The 23569-nt window shown below is 46.9% G+C and overlaps 1 long non-coding RNA gene across 1 annotated transcript in view; it reads left to right on the forward strand.

The window, feature by feature from the left end:
- LOC143261207 (uncharacterized) overlaps nt 1-12439 on the forward strand; it is a 32692-nt gene extending 20253 nt beyond the window's left edge. The window contains exon 3 of the long non-coding RNA XR_013035396.1: nt 11910-12439. This is a non-coding gene — a long non-coding RNA (uncharacterized LOC143261207). The remainder of the gene's footprint in view (nt 1-11909) is intronic.
- Nucleotides 12440-23569: the final 11130 nt, after the last annotated feature.

Consider the following 23569-nt stretch of genomic DNA (forward strand, 5'->3'; position numbering starts at 1 on the left):
GGTGAGTTCCAGAAGAGAATATAAAGAGGCAGAAGGATAAAATTACATCTGTATCAATACTAAATTTATTTATTAATAATCTTGTAGGGTGTGATACTTTTCAAAACAACTTGGAATGTGTAACGCTACAAGACATGTTTTACACTCCCATATAGTTTCACTCCGTTTTTTATGTTTAGCGCATACTACGCACCTCCGTTGTGGATTTTTTTTGGCGTTTGTAGGTGGTATATTTCTTGGGAAATGTCCCCATTGCTTCGCTTGTAAGCGACTCGGAGCATTTCCAGCAGACATCCTTCCACGTCTTTGGTAATCAGGAAGACATACTGTTTCTAAAATCTGTTCGGCTACATCGATTCGAAACTTCGAAAAAGAATACTTTTTACATTTTGGTATTTCCATTTTTTTGCAATATAAAATATATGAATTGAGCAGTGCCATATCTGCTACGTAAAAAAATATTTTTTTATAAGTTTTAACGTATTTTCTCATTAATTTAAAAGATGATAAATAACTATCTTGCAGATCCACTCCACCCATACCCTCATTGTACTCCAAAACGATGTTAGGCTTTGTTGTAAGGCTATTATTATTTTTCCACCTCTTTTTTTCCACTTCGATCATCTCAATTTTTGTATGTTTCGTGGACATTACATATATGTCTTTTTTGTCTTTCCATTTTGCAACCAAAATTCCATTACAGGAGCGCGATATCACGTCAGAACGTTTTAGTTTTGCAGCTGCGAGTTCTTTAGGCATATTCTTCCTATTGCATCTCACTGTTCCTGTGGCATTAATTTTTCTAGACTGTAACTTTTGAAATAGGCTTGGCGAAGAATACCAATTGTCCAAAAATAGAGTATGCCCGTAACCAGTTAGTACTGTGGACATAAGCATTGTGACGCTTTCGGAGACACCTACATTCGCATTTCTGTCTAAATCTTGACCAGTGTAGATTTTGAATTTAATGCAATAACCCGATTTGGATTCACATAACTTATAAAATTTCACTCCAAAACGTGCTCTTTTGGACGGATTATACTGTTTGTACGAGATCCGACCCGTGTACTTCATTAGCGACTCATCTAACGAAATGTATTCCGCGGGAGTGCAAATATTTTGAAATTTCTCATTAAAATAATCGATTACACTCCGCACTTTACATAAACGATCGTCATTATCGTTTACAACTTCGTTATCAGTAAAGTGCAAAAAGCGTGAAATTTGTGCAAATCTCCAATAGGGCATTGTTTTTCGAAATATTGGTGTCTCGATTACGCTTCTTTTAGACCAATATGACTGCACAGTAGATTTTTTGACTTGGGACATCAAAATGCACAAAGCAAAATACGCATGTACTTCATCTATATTGGTGTCCCACCAAATGTCTTCAAATTTTCGTAATTTGCGGTTTTCATTTTGTAGTGTTTGACTGGCGTAACGATTAATTTCTGTCACAATAATTTTCCAAAAGTCTTCTGCTAATACTTCTCTTGTCATTTGTAAAGCTGTGACATTTTGCCCAACAAGAATATGTATTCTAGATATTCTTGAATATTCCCATACTTGCGTTATATTTTCCGCGTCTTTCCAAATCCATTCCTGGGATGAAACATTCCTTTCTCTATTCTCATTCTGAACATCTTCCTCGTCGTCAGATATAATTCTACGCCGATTCCGACGTGGAAAAACAATTTGTTCTAAATCACTGTCAGATTCTACATTGTCTTGTCTTTTCCGTTTATTTATAGAAATAACATCACTGGCTTCGCTATCACTTTCCATTTTACAGTCTGGGGTCAATACTAATAACTTTACACGATGAAGAGCAAGCAGAAACTGTGCCTCGGTAAAGAATTTTATTGCACAGTGGACATGCCACGCACGTCATTTATCTTTCTGTAACAATAGCCCAACGACGTGCGTAACACGTCGCTGGCGTTCCGGTAACAAAAGCATGTTGACGTGCGTGGCACGTCTTTCCACCACAAGTGGTTAAAGTGAGCAGACTCATCACTGGCGTTGAGCCTCACAGTATCTTCGTCTAGTTGTTTTACCATAAATGACTCTGTGTTAAGTTTATTTTCTGAAATCAATGCTATTATAGCTTTTATCTTTGATTTTGTTATATATATTGGTGGCATTCTGCCCTTCCCTTTTGGTGTGGTGACATTTTCGGGAGTCCCCTGCGTTTCTTTGTTCTCAGCGCACTCTGCCGCGAGGAGATTGTAAAGGGTGTCCCAAAATTCACGCAAGAAATAATTTTGATAGAAAACACAGGTTTATAATTAAAAATTGTAAATTTTTTATTGATTTATATAGTATACAGGGTTATGTATGGAATAGCATATCGGGTAAATGGCCTCCACGACTTTGCTGGCACATACGCACTCTTTTGTTGAAATTTTCCATGATTGTTTTGCATAAATGTGGCTGAATTTCGTTGATACAGCGCTCAATTTCCTCCTTCAAGGCGTGGGTGGTCGTGGGCTTGTTGACATAAACCTTAGACTTCAAAAAACCCCAAAGAAAAAGATCCAACGGCGTTAAATCGCATGATCTGGGCGGCCAATTCTGATCACCAAAACGGGAAATTACACGACCAGGAAATGACTCATGCAGTAATTGAATTGTTTCTCGGGCTGTATGGCATGTTGCACCGTCTTGTTGAAACCACATGCCGTCCACATCCATGTCTTGCAATTTTGGCACAAAAAACTGCATTATCATGTCGCGATAGCGAGCACCATTAACCGTTATTGTCTGACCAGCTGCATTTTCGAAGAAGAATGGTCCGATGATGCCTCCAACCCAAAATCCGCACCAAACAGTGACACGTTGTGGATGCATTTGTTTCTCAACAATCACTTGTGGATTTTCTGAACCCCAAATGCGACAATATTGTCGATTAACAAAGCCATCCAGATGAAAATGAGCCTCATCGCTGAAGATGATTTTGTTCGAAAAATCAGCATCCACTTTTTGTTGTTCCATAATCCATTCAACGAACTCTCTTCGCTGTGCGTGGTCAGTAGGCTTCAGTTCTTGAGTCAATTGAACTTTGTAAGCATGAAGATGCAATTCTTGACCACGGCGCCGAATTGATGTTCCTGGACTCTCAGCAACACTCTCTCGAACTGCTTCAATGTTTTGTGTTGAACGACTTGTTGAAGGACGGCCAGACTGTTTAACCCTTTCGCGGCGGAGCGCTCTGAAATGAGTTGCGCTCTAAGCAGCCGATGCCAGATCGACCGCGCGGACAAAATACGCGAGTCGTTCCGAACGCGGTGTGCGGAGCTGATTTTGCTGGTCATTTCTCTAACGCGGCTGGCCGGCACGCCGATCAAACAATAATATTAATAATAATAACAATTTTAGTAATGTTTAACAATCTTTAATAATCTTAGATAATTTTTAATAATATTTCTTTGTGTGGTACAATCTAAAGCAGGGTTCAATACATAAACCAACTTTACAGTCTTTACATTCAAATCGTGTTTCGGTTCGCTTTTTGTGTTTGCTGCAAACCACACATTTCCGCCGACCGTTCTGCCGCTTTCCTGTGGGATTGATATATTTGGATGGAAAATGTGTTTGAACCAAACGTAACAGATTATCTTTGGATGCAGTTTGGCCTCCAGACTTATTGTTACATATATTTTTATTTGAATATTTGAGTAGAATTTCTCTAATGAGACGTAAATGAAATTTCGCAAATGTTATATTCTGTTTTGACGTAATTTTGTAAAGTATGTAAGTATTGTAAATCGAAAGGTCCACCATATGGGAAAATAATTTCTTATACCATTTTAGAGTTTTACGAATAGTATTAATGGAATTTAAAATCATATCCGTTTTATCAACTGCTCCCATAACGCGATTATAGTCTACTACGACAGTTGGTTTTAGAATTGGTCTTCCCGTTTTAATATCATTTCTTTTTGTTTCTGTATACTCAGCAGAATGATAACTTGATAACATTAGCACTTTTCTTTTGTCCATCCATTTTAGTGCTAATAATTTATCCGTAGATTGAAATGCAACTTCGCCTTTGCATAATTTATTGGATATATTAGGCATTCCACGTCTGGTTTTCTTCACGGTTCCAAATGCATGTGTCCTATTGTGATGTAAGAGAGAAAATAATGCCGGGCTTGAATACCAGTTATCGGTGACCAAAACATGACCCTTATTTAGATACGGTTCCATCAACGTCATGACAATATTTCCTGATTTTCAAATTTCTGCTAAATTATTGTTTGTTATATCCGTGCGCGCTCCATAATAGACAATAAAATCTTGGATATATCCAGTATAACAGTCACAAATAACATACGACTTGATGCCAAATCTGTTTCGTTTCGAAGGTATATACTGCTTGAAGAAACATCGTCCTTTGAAAAGCAGCAAGCTTTCGTCGATGCATAAATACTTGTACGGCTAAAATGCTCGTGAAAAGGAATTTCGCAGTCTGTCGATGATGCTCCGAATTTTTATTAGCACGTCTTGATTTGTTGTTTTATTGTTATCATGAAAGTGCAGCATTTGTAATAGAGATTTATACCTGTCTTTTGTCATTATTCTTGGAAAATTTTCCGTTCGTAATAACTCGTCGGTTGAACAATATTCTTCTATTGATACTTTTCTTACTCTTGACATTAACATCGACAGAGCAAAAAATCGATACATTTCGGTAACTGTTGTATTTTTCCATGCCAACAATCGTGAGTGCCTACTGCGTACAGTTTTCGTAGTATAATAAGCATTGCTTTCTCTTACAATATGTTCAACCATATTTTCGGAAAGCCAAATTTTGTGCGCTCCAAAGAAATTGCCGCGGATCGATGTCTGGTAATTCCTCAATGTTCTCAGAATCAGATTCCGAACTACTTGGCATTAAGCGCTTTTTATTATATGCATTTGGAATTCTACCTTTGTATCCAATTTCTCTAAACATTTCAGAAAGGTCAGAATCCGATGAAAATTCCATATCATCGTAGCTCATATTCGTCGTCCATTTATCCATGATTAGGGCAAAATTTGTGGATAATTATATTTGATTATGTAAAAAAAATCTTTGCACAAGAAGCGTATGCTGCTAGCACGTCAAAAACAAACGACTTAATGGACATTATTGGGCAGTTGTTGATAACAAACGAACGGTGCTTTCTTTCGAAGAGAGCGGCTCCGGATGGGCACCATCTGGCGCTGTTCGTTCGCAGCGGGTAAATTTGCCTGAGCGCCATCAGGCGCTGTTCGCTGAGAGTGAGCATCTATAGATGAGCGCCTAAAGGCGCTGTTCGCCGCGAAAGGGTTAAATCTGGGGCCGAAGTTGACGCCTAGGTATCTGACGGTCTTCTCCATTGCTATTGATCCATTCCCGATCTTGATCGTGGGAGGGCGCCTGATGTCAAGGAGTCCCTTGAGAAGGATCATTTCCGTTTTAGAGTCCGACAGATGCAGCTTGTGTTGCTTGCACCAGTCGGCTATGGTCTTCGTGGTAGCATTGCCTCTGACCTCGAGTTCCCTCCTGGAGTCGCCAGGGATCAGGACCAGGAGGTCGTCGGCATATGCTATGGTAATTATGTTGCAGCGAGCCAGAGTGTTTAGAAAACCGTCAAGCACCAGGTTCCAAAACCTCGGTCCCAGGACTGAGCCATGCGGGCAACCCTTTGTCACCCCTTTTTCTGCAATGTTATTATTGTTCTTGATCTGCACAGACCTCCCCGAGAGATAACTCTGGATAAGCCTGTACAGATTCGCCGGACAGTTGCGCTTCTTCAGGTTGTCCAGGGTTGAGGGCCACCAGACATTGTCGAATGCGCCAGCTATGTCGAATAGTATTCCAATCACGTATCTCTCTCGGCTTTATGAAGTGATCCGCCTGACTCTCACAATTGCTTCCTCCGTGGATCTGGCTGGACGGAAGCCGAATTGCTGGTCAGAGGTATGTGGGTGATTCTCAAAGATGCCTTTTAGTCTTCCTGCTATTAGCCTCTCCAGAACCTTGCTAAGGACCGGGAGGAGGCATACAGACCTGTAGGATTTGGGGTTGGCGGGGTCCTTTTCTTCGTTCTTCAGAAGAACTTTGACGTCCCTCCGCTTCCACCTTACCGGAAATGTCGCCGATGAGAGACACGTGTTGTACATATGTGTGATTTTCGCGTGTAGTATGGGCAAGGCCCTTTGTACTACTTCCGGTTCCATTGCGTCAATGCCTGGGGCCTTCCCCCTTTTCAGTTTCCGGATGGCCGTGTCGATCTCTGAAATGGTGAATGGAGTGGTGTCAGTAGTGTTGGGCGATTCGAAAACGGTGGACCGAAGTCGCCTGTGCTGTTGCGACTCAGTGCTCGTTTCATCATCAGGTACGAGGCTGCTCAGAAGCAGTGCAGCAGTGTCTTGCCATGTCATTGTGTGTGTGTGTGTGCTGTTGTCTGTGAGGTTGTTGCAAGCTTTAGCGGCGTGGACTTTCCTGGTTTGTAGTCTATAGACTACTCCCCAGGGGTCTTTATTCCCCTCAGTTGTCACAACGGAGAGGAGACAGATCGGTCGGTAGGACTTCGGGGCCTTCACGTCCTTGTCCTCTCCCTTCAGGAGCATTCTGAGGGAGCCCACCTTCCTTGTGGGGGGAAAGACGCCCCAACGAAGGCACCCGTTGAATAGACGAACTAGCTGTCCTAACATTACTTTCGCGGCGGCCTTCAGCGCTCGGACCTCGATGAGGTCCGGTCCTGGTGCCTTGTCATTTCCGAATGTATGGATCGCATCCACGACCTCGTCCGGTGAAAACGGAGAGGCGTCCGCGGTGTTTGGCGCGATTCGCACGTTCTCCCTAATCTCTCGCTGCGCGGGCGTGTCGTCTTCCGGCCGGTCGTCCGGGACGTGTGCTTCCAGAAGTTTGTTGGCTGTCTCTATCGCGCACGTGGTATTGTCGTTGACTCGCCGGACGGTGCTGAGCACCCTCTCGACACGGAGCTTGTTCGCTTGCAGCTTGTACACGAAGCCCCAAGGATCCGTGTTCCCGTACGACGATACAAAGTTTCGCCAACTCTCGAGTTTCGCCCTCTTCACCTCTCTGCTGTAGTTCCGCAACGAAGTGCGGTACTCCAGCAGTTTTTGGAGGCGTGAGGACTCATCTCTTTCCTTCTGGAAGGCACGTCTCTGTCGGTAGACAGCCTTCTTCATGACCGTAAGCCCTTTCGTCCACCACGGATTGGACTTCCTGAACCTACGCTTTCTCGGCATTGACGCGGTGCAGGCATCTGTAATGATGTCTGTGAGCGTTTCTGCCATTCCTATTGTTTCCTCCGCTGACTCCAGGCTCAGGACTTCGAGCCTCGATCGTGAAAGATCGGACAGGATCTCGGAGAATCGTTCCCAGTCGGCCCGACGAGTGTCGAACCGAGAGTTCGCGACACCGCGAACGCTACGAATCTATTCTCAACTGAGGTTTCGAGTAACCTCAGGAGACCGTCGAACATAAGGTTCCAGCACGCGGGGCCGAGGACGGAAACTTGCGGGCATCCTCTTGTCGCGCGCTTGGAGATCCTTTCTGTTCCTACCGTGAGACTGACCTTAGGGTCCTCGAAGTAATTGGAGATTACCTCGAAGACGTTGCGCGGACAGTCTCGATCCCTAAGACTACCTAACACTAGGGGCCACCAGACATTGTCGAAGGCTCCGGAAATGTCGAAGAGTAGTGCGATCACATGCCGATGTTCGGTGTCATCGACCATGCGGCGCAACTCGACAATTGCATCTTCAGTCGACTTTCCGCGCGTAAACCCGTACTGTCTGCTGGAGATGCGTCCCGTCGCCATCGCCGTCTGCTCTAGTCTGCTCTTAAGGAGCTTTTCAAATGTTTTCCCGATCACGGAGAGGAGGCATATCGGTCGGTAGGACTTTGGGTCCTTCTCGTCCTTTCCTTCGCCTTTCAGGAGGATTCTCAGAAAGCCCACCTTCCAGGCGGAGGGGAAGGCGCCCCATCGAAGGCACCCATTGAATAATCGCGCGAGTTCCCCGAGGATTGTTTTCGCGGTGACCTTCAAGACTTGTACCTCAATGAGGTCCGGTCCTGGCGCCTTTTTGTTACCGAAGGAACGAATCGCTCCGGCCACCTCCCATAAGGAGAAGGGCGGGGCGTCGGCGGTATTCGGGGCGATTCGCGCCTCTTCCCGGAGAACCCTTTGTGTCGGCGAGTCGAGTTCAGGTCGGTTGTCAGGGACGTGGGCTTCCAGAAGCTCGCTGGCGGTTTCTAAAGCACCGGTGGTACTTTTATTGTTGCGCCGGAGTGTGCTTATTACTTTCTCTACACGGAGTTTATTCGCCTGAAGCTTGTATACGATGCCCCAGGGTTCCGTGTTCCCGTTCTACGTCACGAAATTTTGCCAGCTTTCCTGTTTCGCCCTCTTCACCTCCCTGCTGTAGTTCCGCAACGAAGTACGGTACTCCTGCAGTTTTTGGAGGCAGGAGGGTTCGTCTATCGTCTTCTGGAAGGCACGCCTCTGCCTGTACACGGCCTTTTTGAGCTTAGTTAGCTCTTTTGTCCACCACGGGTTGGGCTTCCTAAATTTCCTTTTTCTAGGCATTGACGCGGTGCAGGCGTCAGTGATGACGGCTGTGAGCGTCTCTGCCATTCTACCTACATCTTCCACCGACCCCAAACTCAGGACTTCGAGCCTCGACCGTGAGTGATCGGACAGGGCCACCGAGAACCGCTCCCAATCCGCTCGACGAGTGTCGAACCGAGAGTTCGCTGCTCCCTGATTTCCCGTCCCGGCCCTAGGTGCCCGCAGCCGGATGTCGATGGCTTTATGATCGCTAGTCGCCCATTCGCTTCTTATTCTCCATTCTCTGATATATGGGGCCATGGAGGGGGATGCCAAGGTAACGTCGATGTATGACGATCCTTTTGGCGTCCAGAAGGTGGGTGGTTGACTAGCGTCGCTAGCTACAGTTAATCTAAACGCGGAGACTAATCTTTCTAACTGCGCTCCCCTCTCGTCTGTGCTGTGCGGGCTCCAGAGCGAGGATTGCGCGTTCGCGTCGACTGAAATTATTATTCTCTTCCCCCTCAATGACAGGAGTACCGTCTCCAAATGCTTGAGGTGCTTCTCTATCTCATCTTGTTGTTGGAAATAATAAGACACCGCGTAGAAGGAGAAGCCGGGGGCCAGCACTTCCGCACATGCGCAGTGCGGATTACTGAGCTGCGAGATAAAAGTGACCTCAAAGTGAGGGTTGGGGATGGCGACAGCGGCCCATGGGGAGTTGGTTTTCACCGTCGCCACCCTCACTCCGGTCCCTAATCCGTTTACCCTTTATTCTGCGCCTTGTCTGCTGACGTGTAGTTCCTGCAGGAGCAGGACGTCCAGCCGCTTTTGCGCTATAAGTTCCCTAACTTCGCCCGTTACTACAGCTGAACGTCGTATGTTCAGCTGTAGGATCCTAACTCCCGTGGTTACATTCGCGATCGCGGGGCCGCGGTTTCTCGTTGGGGCTGGGGGGACGCGGGGGTTGGTTTTCCTAATATTCCCTATATTCACAGCGTCGCACCTTACGAGGTGGACGCGGACGGCGCGAAGACCGATCCCGTCCAATTGTTTATCCGAATCTACTCCTGTTGCATTGCCTAGGTCGTTACCGATGTCCCTCCTAATCCTAGCGGTTAATTCCGACGGGAGTCCCTGTGTCCGAGGCCCTAGCTTTGTATTTTGTGTCTGGCATTAATGGTTTTTTGAAAAATAACTTCCCGCCTTCGTCCTTTCTCGTTCGTTTTCCGTTCTCATGTCCGTCTGAATAGCATTGGTTCCCGTTACTTTGCTCTTCCTCTTTTGTCTTTTGTCTTTCGCTCCTTTTATCTTTTGTCTTTCGCTCCCTTGGGCTCTTCCGACCTTTCGAACCCTTTGTTTTCTTCTGGGTGTTATTACCCAGTCGGGGCACTACTCCCCTTTTGTTTGGGTGTTACTTCCCTTTTTTTTCTTTTATGGGCTCCACCCTGCCCATGGGCTCCCTCAGGCCCGATATCACCTGGCCTAGGCCCTACAAACACTTTTGGCTCTGGAAGGTGAGGTTGCCGACCCTCAAGCGTAGACACACAGTCAGGCCCCAGTCCTTTCGCAGCGGCAGCATTGGTTTCCCCGAAGTAGTAGCTAGAAGGTGGAATATTCCTTTTTTTTTGTTTGCTACGTCCTTCGGGGTACTCATAGCAGGAACCACGGGGAGGTCGCTGCTTGTTAGCCATGCGCCTCTAACCCATTAACGCCCAAAATGAAACTGCAGTATATTTTTCTATTGTTTTTCTATTTATTAGTCCATAAGGGATAAACTATGCTATATAAGAAGATAAAATGAAAAAAATATATTTACATATCAAGTTTTAGGGGTGTACTCAGCCGTGTACAATGGGCGCTTTAGGAGTGAAATTGTTTGAAACAAGGTCGTTCAACACATAGCGTTTTCAAACATTTCGCAACGCCAGCGAATTCTTTGGTGACAGATAACACATCGCAATGGGTTTTCCATCCGTTCAGGATTATGACCATTATTGTTCCGACCCCCTAGTGCCGCTGAGGATGACGGACGGCTCTTAGTTTTCGTTGGACGTAAATAAGTCCGTGCAATAATTCGTCTGAAAGATAACTGGTCCATGTAAGTTATCTCTTGTTTAGTTTTACTGAGCAAAACATGTAGTCGCCAAGCATTTGATATCGCCATATCTAACAAATAGGTAAATATAACCCACCACCACTTTTTTCCTTTTATTGAAATCCGATAAAGGCTGATAGACTGATCCATTTGGTCAACTCCACCCATTCCTTTATTATAGTTGACAAACATTTTAGGTATATTTACGTCAACCTTTTGCTTTCTGATGTTACACCATCGTTTGACTTTGCCCAGAGGCTCTATGTCATCAAAATTAGTTCCCATTGTAACGACATTATTGTCCTTCCAACGTACCATAGTTATCTCATTCTTTGTATCAAAACTATAATCATATTCCGCCCTAGGCTTCTTCTTCATATTTTTTACTGTGATCAGGGGACATTTCTTCGTCCGATTCTCTCGAACGGTTCCAGTACTTCTAAAACCTAGTCTACCCAAATCGAGCAACAATTGATGATTGGTAAAAAAATTATCGAAATATACGATATGCTCTTTAGGAACTACAGGCATTTTAGCCAATAAAGATTTCACGACTCTCGCACCAAGGGTATCATTAGAAGGTTCCGTGGATTTTCCACAATAAACATCAAACGCGTAGCAATAACCATCTGAACCTGTCGCAGCCCAATTGCGATAACCAAATCTTACAGGCTTTCCTTGTATAAATTGTTTTGATGGATGACGCCCAAAATATTTGATCATGGACTCGTCCACAGAGAAGCTTTCATGAAATACACCCCACTGACTAGAGTTTCGCTGAATCAAATCGCATAATGATCTGAGTTTGATCATTTTATCTTTCGAACCATCTATTAGACCGTTATCCACAAAATGAAGATTTCTTTTTATCTCCAAAAACCTATTGCGTGACATACAATTAGCAATCAATGGAACACCAAGGTCTTCATCCAAACTCCAGTAAGCACGTTCAGATGGCAATTCATGGTAACCGGTCAGTATCAGTACACCAAAAAATTTTTTCAAACATGCACTATCAAGTTCAAAACCATGCCTATTATTTTGATTAGCGTACAAGACACTGTTAGTTGTTATCAAATCCATTACGTCCTGATCAAATATTTTTTCAAACAACATTACGGGATTGCAGTCTGCTAAGCTTTCAACAACGTATTTTTGTCTCTTTTGTATGATATCGGTAATTTCATAAGTAGAACTATAGGTTGGCTGAGTTTTCCTCCATACAGGTAAATGTACATCACATTTTTTGGCACGTTTTGCAGGAATAGGTCTTAGCGGCTCATCATCACTGTCGCTCAATTCCGAAACATGGTAGTCAGGATGACGCCGACCTACCTCAATAGTCCCTGGAACGTCCATAGGGAATCTTGAAGCCGCCAAATTATCTTCATTACCTTCTTCCTCATCACTCACCACAGCCGGATCTGGTGGCACTAATACCATATCGTACTCTTCATCATTGCTTTCATCAGCCATAATTGATTCCAAGGCTTCCTCCAGTCTCTTATAGCTGGTAAATACGTTCCGATTGGCCATTTCAACTTATAAGTAATACTGTAAACAAAACGAAATTTTAGTACGAATCTGCCCGCTGTACCCGCCTGTGTACAGCAAATGAAACAAACCCTACTTTACAAGTTTTGTAATAACCTTTAATTCTTATGTTATTATTACCAACACAAATAAATAGACTCCATAAAACTAAAAAAAGAAGTTGAAATATTTCACTATTTTTGATAAAAACCAACAAAATAATCTTACCTTGTATGTCGTGTCTGGACTCCGTATTTTATTACACAATAAGTGAAATTTGTTTTCGCGACACCGCCTATTTTTATTTATTATATGGTAACTAGTGTCATCTAGATTTGTAATTTCTAACTACTTTCAACACTTACCACAGATAAAATACATAATTTATCGATTAAGTAGTTGTACCTGTGCAGGTACAGAGGGCGGTAATGGGCTAATCCGGCCGACACAATCCTGCACTTTTTGGCGTTCGTAATCGGCCCAGAAAAGAGATAGCACCTCAGGCGGTCGCCGACTGGTCGCACCCGCCTGAGAGATACATTAGCAACTCCCGCCTGTAGATAGGGACATTTAATTGTCTACTTTTATTTCGAGCGATAAGGCTTACTCCGGTTCAGGCCATACCGAAGCTGCCGAATGCAGCTTATACTGGCGAAGTAGATAGGGACATCTAATGTCTACAGTAATTGAGCAACAGGGCCGAGGCCGGCTCTGGCCGGGCGAAGCAGCGCTTGCTTATGCCAGTCGATGTTATGCAGCTGAAACCACTGTGAAGGGAGAGGTCCGCATCCGGAAACTGCGAACGTCGTGCTCGGAAAAACCCCTTCCTCACCATTTACGGTTCATCGGAGAGGAAGATCGTCCCACAAAGGGGGTAACTCACTTAGCCATTCCCCCGGCGGCTCGGCCCCGAGGGGGGTCGAGTCGCCGGGAGAATGTTTCCAGCGGGGGCCATGTGGAGGCGGAGTTACCAGCGTAACGCTCGATCTCTTACAGGTTCTCCATTTGAGAGATTTGCGGCGGCCGTCGTCGCGACTCGCTGGGGAGCGGCTCGCGAGGACATTCTCCGCGGGTTACCCCGGAACACCGTTGTCTAGGACATTAAGTCTCTAGTGATTTAACGTGCAGCTCCTGCCCAAAGGCTTATCCACACGGCCCCCGGGCGCGGGATTGGGATATCGCCCAATCAGCGGGTCCTCGAGGGACTACCGGTATACTCCCAAGATGTAGGTCCTGTGAGCAGACAACCGGTGGTGCCGAGCGACTTTCCACGCTCTACCGTCTCTGGAGGACGGTGCCCGAGCTGTACCATGCGCAGCTCATCCGCCGAAGCCCCCGGAAAGGAGCCTCTCAGCATTCAGCCTTACCACTGCCCCCGCGATGGTCCTACCCATGACCGGGCCGAGGCAAGCCTCGGGGGCGCCCGGTCCCCGCGGTACCAGTCGTGATCACTGGTTGGATCTTTCGTAGCAAAGCTACTACCAATTTGGGAGGCCTACACTCCCGGCATTGGTCGGCCAGCGCTTCGGGTTCGTGGTGTCGCTACTCACCAAAGGTCCTTACAGGAATCAGCCGGCAGGACCCGACAAGTCGTATCCTACCGACCTTTCAACCTGCAGGGAACCCCCCTGCGCCTCGGATACGCCAGGCTTCACCCGTCCACCGTTTCGGCAACCTTCATCCTTTTCCTCGCAAACATATTCTTAGCCATCTCACTAAAACATTCATATGTTGCCCTATCACCCAACACACTCGCCACATCCACACTTCCATCCTCACACACTTTCACACCGCTTTCATTCAACCTTCGGAGGTCGTCGTACCATTTACACCTAACCAAAACGTGCTTCCAGTCCTCATTTCCTTCATTACATCCACACATCCTAGTTTCACACAATCCACGTTCCCATAAAAAGTCATTCATACTTCCATGCCCAGTCATCATGAAACATACATACAAACTCGGTTCAAACTCAACATTCTTCCATGCAAAATGCACATTCTTTATATATTCATACGTTACCCGTCCTTTCTCACTTGCATGCCATCTTCGCTGCCACACCTCTCTCATTCTTTCATTCATAAATTTTTCTTTCTCACTCTCATCCATTCCAGCCATTTCATTATCACTCAATAACTCATTCTCTCCTACATTCACATCATGCTTCACTTTCCATATCATGCCTCTCCTTCCACACTCCAGGTCCCAGGGGAGTGTACCCATGAGGACCTGCATGGCTTCGGTCGAGACAGTCCTGCACACATTCAAACAGGCATACAAAACTATTCTTTGACATTTATTCATAATTTCTCTTGCATACTTGTGTCTCATCATATCTGCCGTAGAGACCTAGAGATCGAGGGTCAACGAGTTGTTGACCTGATCCTAGGTTGGTGCAGATCAGCAAAGCTAGAGATCTCCGAAAATAAATCCGAGGCGATTGTCCTGCGCAGCGGATATATCGAGAGAGATAGAATAGGCCGACGGGGAGGATCGCGCCCAGACCGAAAACGAACGGCAGTCCGCGCTTCCAAGTTAGACTTAGTCAAAAGGCCACCGACCATTCGGATCGGAAATAAGTCCTTGAAATTCAAACCCTTCGTCAAGTACCTCGGCGTCCACTTTGATAGGGGCATGGGTGTTCGAACCCACTGCAACTATATAAGTGACAAGGTCGGCTCGCGCTTCGCGAAGCTGGGTAGAATGGCAAGGCGTGAATGAGGGCTCCGCTTCGGGGCGCTCTCCGCCGTGTACCGTGGGGTTTTCATCCCGGTGGCAACGTACGCTGCCGCCGGGTGGGCCGACCGGTGCACGGAGGGGGAGCTCAAGGTACTGAGAGCTGTACAGCGCCGTGCTCTCATCGCGATGACCGGCGCATATCGCCGGGCATCGTGGGACAGCATGTGCGTGGTGGCCGGTGCTATACCCATTGACGTTAAGCTCAGGCAAACCAAAGCCTTGTACGAGACGCGCAAAGGTAAAGACGCCAGACTAGGTAGCATCGTCGTTCCGGCGGGGGCCGACGATGCAAAACATAGGTTAGCGGTCGAGGCGTACAAGGTGTGGCAATCCATGTGGAATTCTTCCCACAAGGGCCGCACCACCTACGCCTTCTTCAAAAACATAGAGGAGAGAGTGGCGGCCAAGTGGACGAAACCGAACCACTACACCACGCAAGTCCTCACCGGCCACGGAAACTTCCAGACGTGCCTACGCGCGTACGGAGTTTCCGACGGTGAGGAGTGCGCGTGTGGTCACGGATCGGACACGGTCGATCACTTCCTCCTCGACTGTCCTAATTTCGACCCGCAAAGAGAAGCCCTCCGCGAGGTAGTACCAGCCGGAGACTGGAAATGGCCGGAAGCGGCACAACACTTCGTGTCGTCTCCAGAGGCATTCCAGGTCTTCTCCGACTTCTGTAGGGAAGCCCTTTGGCTAAAGGGCTTCATGTAGGCAACCCCGAACACCTGTACTCCCCAGGACCCGGAAGGGGACGACTTATGTCCCCATCAACAACAACCCCAAACCCCTACCCATCCCTCCCAACTCCCATCCTTCCTCCAAGGTCTTCGCTTAGTGGACGCGAGGCGTCGCGTCACGAGTTCGCCTCCCCGTGGTTCCCCGTGGGCGCTAGCGAGAGGTGGGTAAAACCAGAATCTCGCTAGCGGCTAAAGAACTCGTCCATTGCAAACGGCTCAATGGCACGTGCGGATTTTTCCTTGGCCCCTCTCCTTGACAGTGGTTGGACTGGGGGTAGATGGCCGCTTAGCTGTGTATGCCCGTAAGGGCGAGGTAACATATCCGCGTCACCCTCGCGGTGACCGGATTCACACTAGATGTCTCATCATATCACACCATACACTTGCACCATACATCACACACGCTTCAAACAGACCTTTGTATATCACTCTCATGCCTTTCTTCCTCATTCCCCACTCACGTTTCATTACTCTACTCATTTTCCCAACCACTTTCGTTATCTTTTCCTTCAATTGGTTCAAATGTTTTTTAAATTGCATTCTCTCGCTCATCCATATACCCAAATATTTTACACATTCAACTCGCTTCATAGCTTTCTCATTCATACGCACATTCGGACTTCTTGTATATGCCAAATTCCCTTTCATCATCATCATTACACTCTTACTTTCAGTCACATTCACTCCCACATGTTTTCCCCATTCACAAACAATTTTCATCCATTCTGTTCCCTTCCTTTCCAGTTCCACTCGATTACGTCCTTCAACCATCAATACTAAATCATCCGCATACGCAACGCACTTACATCCTTCCATATTCAGTTTCGTCAGAAAATCATCCATCATAAGGTTCCATATAAACGGTCCACCTATGGAGCCCTGTGGACATCCACGCTCTACATGCTTCCATACTATTTCATTCACTCCAGTCATACAAACCATTCGATCCTTAAAGTACTCCTTCCATAACCCAATCTCATCACATTCAATCTGTCTTAACTTTCCAATCACGCGACTCCATTCTAAATTATCAAACGCTCCTTTAAAATCAATAAACATTCCCAGTACATACTTACAGTTACTCTGATGCACACATTCTTTCACTTTCAGCCACGCAGTTTCAGTCGATCTTCCTTTCATAAATCCCTGTTGCGCTTCATTCATTCTTCCACTCATCTTTTGTTCTAACCTTTTAACCATAATTTTTTCTAGTATTTTCCCTAGTACTGATAATAAGCATATCGGCCTATAAGAACCAGGATCACTCTTGACTTTATCGGGAGACTTTAGTAACACAATCAGACGCGCTTTCTTCCATTCACTCGGAAATGTATCCGCTCTCAGGCACAAATCATACATACTTTTGATCCGTTCCGGAATCGCTCGTCACACTTTCCTCATCATTTCCGCATTTATACCATCGAGTCCAGGTGCCTTTCCCAGTCTCATTTCTCCTATTCCTCTCTCTATTTCATTCCATTCAAATTTTTTCTCATTCTCTTCATTCACATCATTATTCACTACACTAGTGTTATCACTCATTACTTCATCCCTACCATTCATTTCCGATGCCGGGAAGAGATGGTCCATTATCGCACTTGCACTTTCACTCCATGTTGCAGTCATTGTTCCATTTACATACACATTATTCAAACATTCATTTCGATCTTTCCCGCGACATACTCGGTAAACGGGGCCCCACGGGTCCTCGTTACTCCATTTACTCACAAATTGCTTCCAACTTTCTTCCTTCACTCTGCAGATCTCCTTCTTGTACTCATTCACGCCTCTCTTATACTCCAACACTTTTTCATTCACATTCTCTCCTCGTCGTCGAGCAATCTGCATTTTCTTTCGCATATTCCTTACATTCTTCTTCATTCTCTCTAACTTTTCCGTCCACCACATAATCTTTCTCTTCCTTTCTTTCTGATGTGTCTTCAACCACTTATCATTCGCACTATAAATCCACTGCAACATTTCGGCCACCAACTCATCCGCACTTTTTCCATTCGTCGTATTTAGTTCACTCATAATCGCACTTTCTCTTAGATCACTCATAATCGCACTTTCTCTTAGATCATTCATATACCCTTGCCAATCAACGTTCTTACAAGTCCACCTCCTCCCAGCATCGAAACGTTCCATTCGCTCTTCATCACTTGTCATTTTAATACTCACAACATTATGGTCACTTATTCCCCATCCACACTCCACTTTCCATTCAAACTGACACCTGGCACACGAATCACTCACAACAGTCACGTCTATATCACTCTGTCCATTTGGGCCTGAGAACGTGTACCACTCACTCGGCTCGTTTATCACTTGCATTCCATTCGCTATCACCCATTCTTCTAGTTCTCGTCCACGCATTTCATTTTCTCTCGAGCGGCCAGCTCCCTTACTGTACCATAAGGGAGACACAGCATTCGCATCCATGCCAAACACAATCTTTCTTCCTCGTAAACACTCACACACTGCGTCCATGTATCTAAGATACCCCTCTATATCTTCACCATATCTACAATACACGGACACCACATACAGCTCACCAAAGTCTCCCTTCAGCCATACACACACTCCATATTCATTTGTACATTCATTCACACAAACAGCTTCTATACATACGTCATTTACAACTATAGCTGATCCAACCCGTTCACTCTTGTTCATAAACACTTTCATACTACCTGGCAATCCTTTCACACACCCATCTGTAAACACATATGGCTCTTGTAGCATTGCCACACTTATCCTTTTTTCATTCATGCTCACACCCAGATCACACATCACCGTATACGCCCGCTGACAGTTACACTGTATCATACTCAAACTGCCTCTACTCGTAACTAATTCTCATTCTCTCTCGTTCAGCCACACGCAGATATTCCGGACACTGTTCAGACATAACCGAGTGGTCGCACTCATTCCCTTTCAAACGACAATTACGACATACATACTTATCTCTTTCGCAATTCATTCTCACATGCCCTTTTTCACAACATTTCTGACATAAATTCTCCTTTTCTTTACATTCTTTGGCAATATGCCCAAACCCACAACATTTGAAACACCTCATTACACTCACATTTTCTTTAAACTTACATGCTCTCCATTTCACATACACGCGTCCTTCTTCAAATAATTTATTCATCATTTTCACATTCATTTCCACTATTACGCTTCCTACACTCACATCCTTTTTACTCCTCCTACTTACTACTCGTACTTTTTCCTGAAACTCATCCATACTCATACAGTCCTTCAAATTTTTCTCATACAACTCATTCATAAAATCTTCTCCTGCTATTTCGTTTGGGACATCGAATATCATGATCTTCGGCCCAATTTTTCTCGGCATCTCGACCTTCAACCCCACTTTGGAAAACTTCTCACAGTCTCGCACTTTCTTTAACTCATCCATACTGACTGTCTCGATAGCCAATCCACCGCTTCTAATATTTCGTACCGCTTTCACCCTCACATTCAGTTCCTTACTTACTTCAATCATCACCTTCTCTCTCACTTGCTCACTGGTCATTTTTACCTTGTCATCTTTTGGTTTCACAATTACCGCATACTTCTTCTCTTTTGTTTCATTCACTCTACTTTTTTCCTTCTGCCTTATCACATTCACTCCAGCAACATTTGCATACGTCTTACTTGATGTAACAGGCACACTTGCGTTTTTCACACATTATTCTAATCTTCCTTTTAGTCTCTCATTCTCGCATATCAGCCTCATCATGCATTCTTCATACTCACTCACACAGTTCAATACGAGTTCACTCACACCTTTCGACACGCGATTTGATTCATTAAATATGCATTTCCTCAATTTCTCACCCACTGTTCTCATACACATCATCTCATTCGCTTCCGCATCCCGGACATTCGTTGTTTCACACACACTCATATTTGACCTCATACTTCTTTCATCCTCATCACTCGACTCATTCTCTGCTATTTTTCGCCTCTTGCTCAGACTCCTACTGGTACTTCCTCTTCCCGTTTCAGAATTTCTTCCTCTTTCAGCACTTCCCGGCTCCCTATTGCTACTTTCTCCTACCTCCTCACTCCTTCCCTACCCCAAAATAGTCTCTAAGTTAATTTTTGAATTTTTTTTTCTCATAATGTTCCCACGAGTATGGGGGATAGACGGTCAACCTGGGCAGAGCCCCCTATGCCCAGGCAAGGCTATGTACAACTAAACTTCGCCCGGCGTTCAGAGGTTGGTCGCTAGTGGCTGGTGCACCCACCAGTCACACCCCGATGCCATCGATCGGGGTGTACCCCATCGCCGCGCACCATAGCTTAGGGTTAGGGATTTTTTAGAGAGGTTGTCATCCTTGCGGTCCGGCCGGTTAAGGCAAGACCCCCGGGCCCGTGAAACATGACCACGGGCTTACGGTATGAGGTTCAATTTTAGTCTGGCCACTCACCTCAAGCCACTCCGGTTAGGTTAGATCTGCCAGGGAATCAAGTTCCCCGCCGGCACAGCCTTGTGGATCATCGAGGCTCGCAAGCCCCCCCACCACGACAAGGTACGAACCACGGGGGGGGGGGCGTTGTCTAGGACAGTTGGTGCCTGCGATTCCGGCGGTAGCCTGGTGGGTGTTTGGGGGGGGGTTAGTCTTAGGTGGATGGCTGGGGCGGTCTAGCCCTTTTACCCGTGAGGTTTTTGCTCTGGTCCTCCACACATAACTCCTTCTGGCTCTTGTGGTTGTCTGCGCGGGGTCCGGGGGCGGGCAGCTTGATGGCTGCCTACCACTGCGGGTGCTGGGACCTGGGGGCGGGGGTCGGGGGGGTGACGGGGGTCTGGCGTCGATAATGAGGTCATCTCTGAGCTTCATCACTTTGACCGCGAAACTGGCAAAGTGTGGAAAGTTACTTTTGCTGGCTAGCTCATAGAGATGACATGGCCAGGGGGTGTTGTTTGCTCGCAATTTGAGTGCGAGCTCCACCCTGTGGTCGTGGACGGAGGAGCATTCGAAGATAATGTGTCTGACAGTGTCGGTGGCACCGCAGGCACACGCGTCGTCTGACGATATCCTGAGGGAGTGTAGCTTCTTTTTAATACGTCCATGCCCCGTGAGGAGCTGGATCACATAGAAGTTGATGGCTTTAAGGTGCACTCTTTCGTGCGTGCTGCTGAAGAAGTCGTGGGTGATACGACCGTTGGTCGACTCATCCGACTCCTTCTGCCAAGTAGCCAGGGTTTGTTCTTTGATAGAACTAGCTATTTCTGAGATTATTGTGGGGGATGTATTCGGTTGGTGGGGGGTATGGTGTAGCTCGCCAATGGTGAAGGGTTGGTTATTCCTGAGATGGAAGAGGGCTTTGCGCTCCCTAAGAATTAGGTCTAGGGGGAGGGGGGGGCTCCGGCAACGATGGACAGGGCGTCGAGTGAGGTGGTGCGATAGGCGCGGGTGGTACGGATAAGGACGAATCTCTGTGATTGTCTCAGCTTCCTGACATGCCATTTGTTGAGCCTATCGGCCCAACTGGCGGCTGCGTAAGATACGATGGGGACGTGGAGGCCTTTGTAGAGGGTCCTCATGCTATTCTGGTTAAGACCTCAGTGGGTCTTGGCTATGCGAGAGAGCTGGTTAAATATGGTCTTGCTTCTGCCCGCCACGTAGTTAACGTGCGGGGTGATGTTGAAGCGGGGGCCGAAATGTACACCCAGATACCGGATTGAAGCCGGCATCTTGAGTGAGCAGTTATCTATTCGAATGGTAGGGGGTCTGCGGGTGTCAAGGAAGCCTTTCGCGAGGAAGATTACGGACTTGGCTTTTGACAGCTCAAGTTTGTTCCGTCGATACCATGCGGATATGATGTCTGTGATAACGGCGGATCTGGACTCTATTTCTTTTCTACTGTTGCCGGAAACGGTGACTGCAAGGTCGTCGGCGTAGGCCGTTGCGTCGTAGCAGCAACGGTGGATGGCGGTGAGGAGGTCGTCGAAAACGACATTCCATAGATAGGGACCGAGGACTGAGCCTTGCGGGCAGCCCTTGGCGACCCTCTTGGAGACTACGGAGCTGTTTGAGGAGATAATGGCTGATCTGTTAGACAGGTAGTCTTGTATTAACCTGTAGAGATTGCTAGGGCAGCTTCTCGCTTTGAGCTGCTGGAGGATGGCGGGCCACCAGACGTTGTCAAAAGCGCCGCTGATGTCGAATAGGAGGGCGACCGCGTATTTTTCGTTGCTGTTCTGGGTGGACTCGCGTAGTTGGAGGATGGCGTGCTCGGTGGAGAGCCCAGTTTTGAACCCGAACTGAGAGGTGGAAGCTAGGGGATGACTGTTGAAGAGGTTCGACAGTCTGTCGGCGATGAGCCTTTCAAGGGTTTTGCTAATGATAGGTAGGAGGCAGATAGGCCCGTACGATTTTGGGTCAGTTCTGGGCTTCTCGGTGCTCTTTAGAAGGTCCTTTACGACTCCTGTCTTCCAGATGCTGGGGAATTTGCCATGGGCGAGACAGCTGTTGAACAAGAGAGTGATTTCCTGATGGAGGTGGCGCCAGGCACGCTTGAGGGTGACTGCCTCCATCGGGTCCTGGCCGGGGTCTTTATTATTTTTGATGCGTTTGATAGCGCTTGAGACCTCCTCCATCTCGAAGAAGGGGGCGTTGGGGGTGTCGGGGGTGGTGTTCGCGAGTTGGCGGACTTCCGCGTGGAAGGCGGAGTCCGTCTGAGGGGTGTCATCGGGCATCAGAGCGTGGAGGAGAGCCCTACTCGATTCCTCCCAGGAGGTGGTTTGGCCGTTTTCGGTGGAGATGGAGACCGGGAAGTCCTCGGCGCGGACTTTGCCCGTGACCGTTTTATATGGGATGCCCCAAGGGTTGGCATTGCCCTGTTCCGTTACGAAATCTCTCCAGCTTTGGAGTTTGGATTTGCGGATGGTGGCGGTGTACCTGTTTCTGAGTTGCCTGTACTGGGCCTTCAGGATTTCTTTACGAGCGGAGTTGGGTTCTGTTTGGTAGATTCTTTTCGTGTGGCGGACCTCGGATCTGAGGGTTGTGAACTGGGGAGTCCACCACGGGACTGATCTCGGGAATCTGGTCTTCTTTGGGATCGCGGAATTGGAGGCTGAAGAGATTATTTGATGGACGTCCGCGCTAAGGATATCGGGGTCAACTGCATAGTGGTCGTCTGGGAGGGGGGGGGGGGTATTCCGCTGTGAGAGCTGGGATAATTCTATCGAAATCCTCCCAGTTGGCTCTCTTGGTGTTGTATCGGGATTGGGGGGGGCGGTGGCAGTGGGCATGGGGGCACAGATCAGGAAAGTGATCAGATTGTGATCGCTTGTTGACCTGTCTAGGTGAACAGTCCACGAAGAGACGTGGCTGAAGAGGCTGTGTGTGGCGAGCGTGAGGTCGATATTGGATCGACTGTGGGCGTTATCGAAAGTGGGGGTGTTGGCGGGTTCGTTGACTATCCCTAGTCGGGATTGGGCAATGAAGTCCTCCATGATTTCGCCTCTCTCGTCAGAGGATGGGTTATGCCAGAGTGGCGATTTGGCGTTGCAGTCTGCGAGGATCAGGACGTTACGGTTTTGGATGGTATGTAGGATGGTTTCGAGGTGGTGAAGGAAGGGCTGGATGTCGTCACTGTACTGGAAGTACATGTTGACGACGATGAGTTTCAGATCGTGAAATGTGATTTCTGCGCATATGCAATGTGTGTTGCTCAGCGCTTCTATTTCGAGAACGGTTAGGAAGGGGTTTCTGACTACAAGCGCCGCCTTGGGAAGGTCGGGAACCGAGAGGCTGGAGAACCTTTTGCGGTCGGTGATTATCCGGGAGTTCGGTCCGAAGCTACTGAGGGCGTTATTGAAGGAGTAGGGCTCCTGGATCGTGAGAATGTCGATTCCTTCCTCGAAGGCGCAGACTTTTAACTACTC

This window comes from Megalopta genalis, unplaced genomic scaffold (genome assembly GCF_051020955.1).
Source record: "Megalopta genalis isolate 19385.01 unplaced genomic scaffold, iyMegGena1_principal scaffold0041, whole genome shotgun sequence".
In the NCBI taxonomy this organism is placed as follows: Eukaryota; Metazoa; Arthropoda; class Insecta; order Hymenoptera; family Halictidae; genus Megalopta; species Megalopta genalis.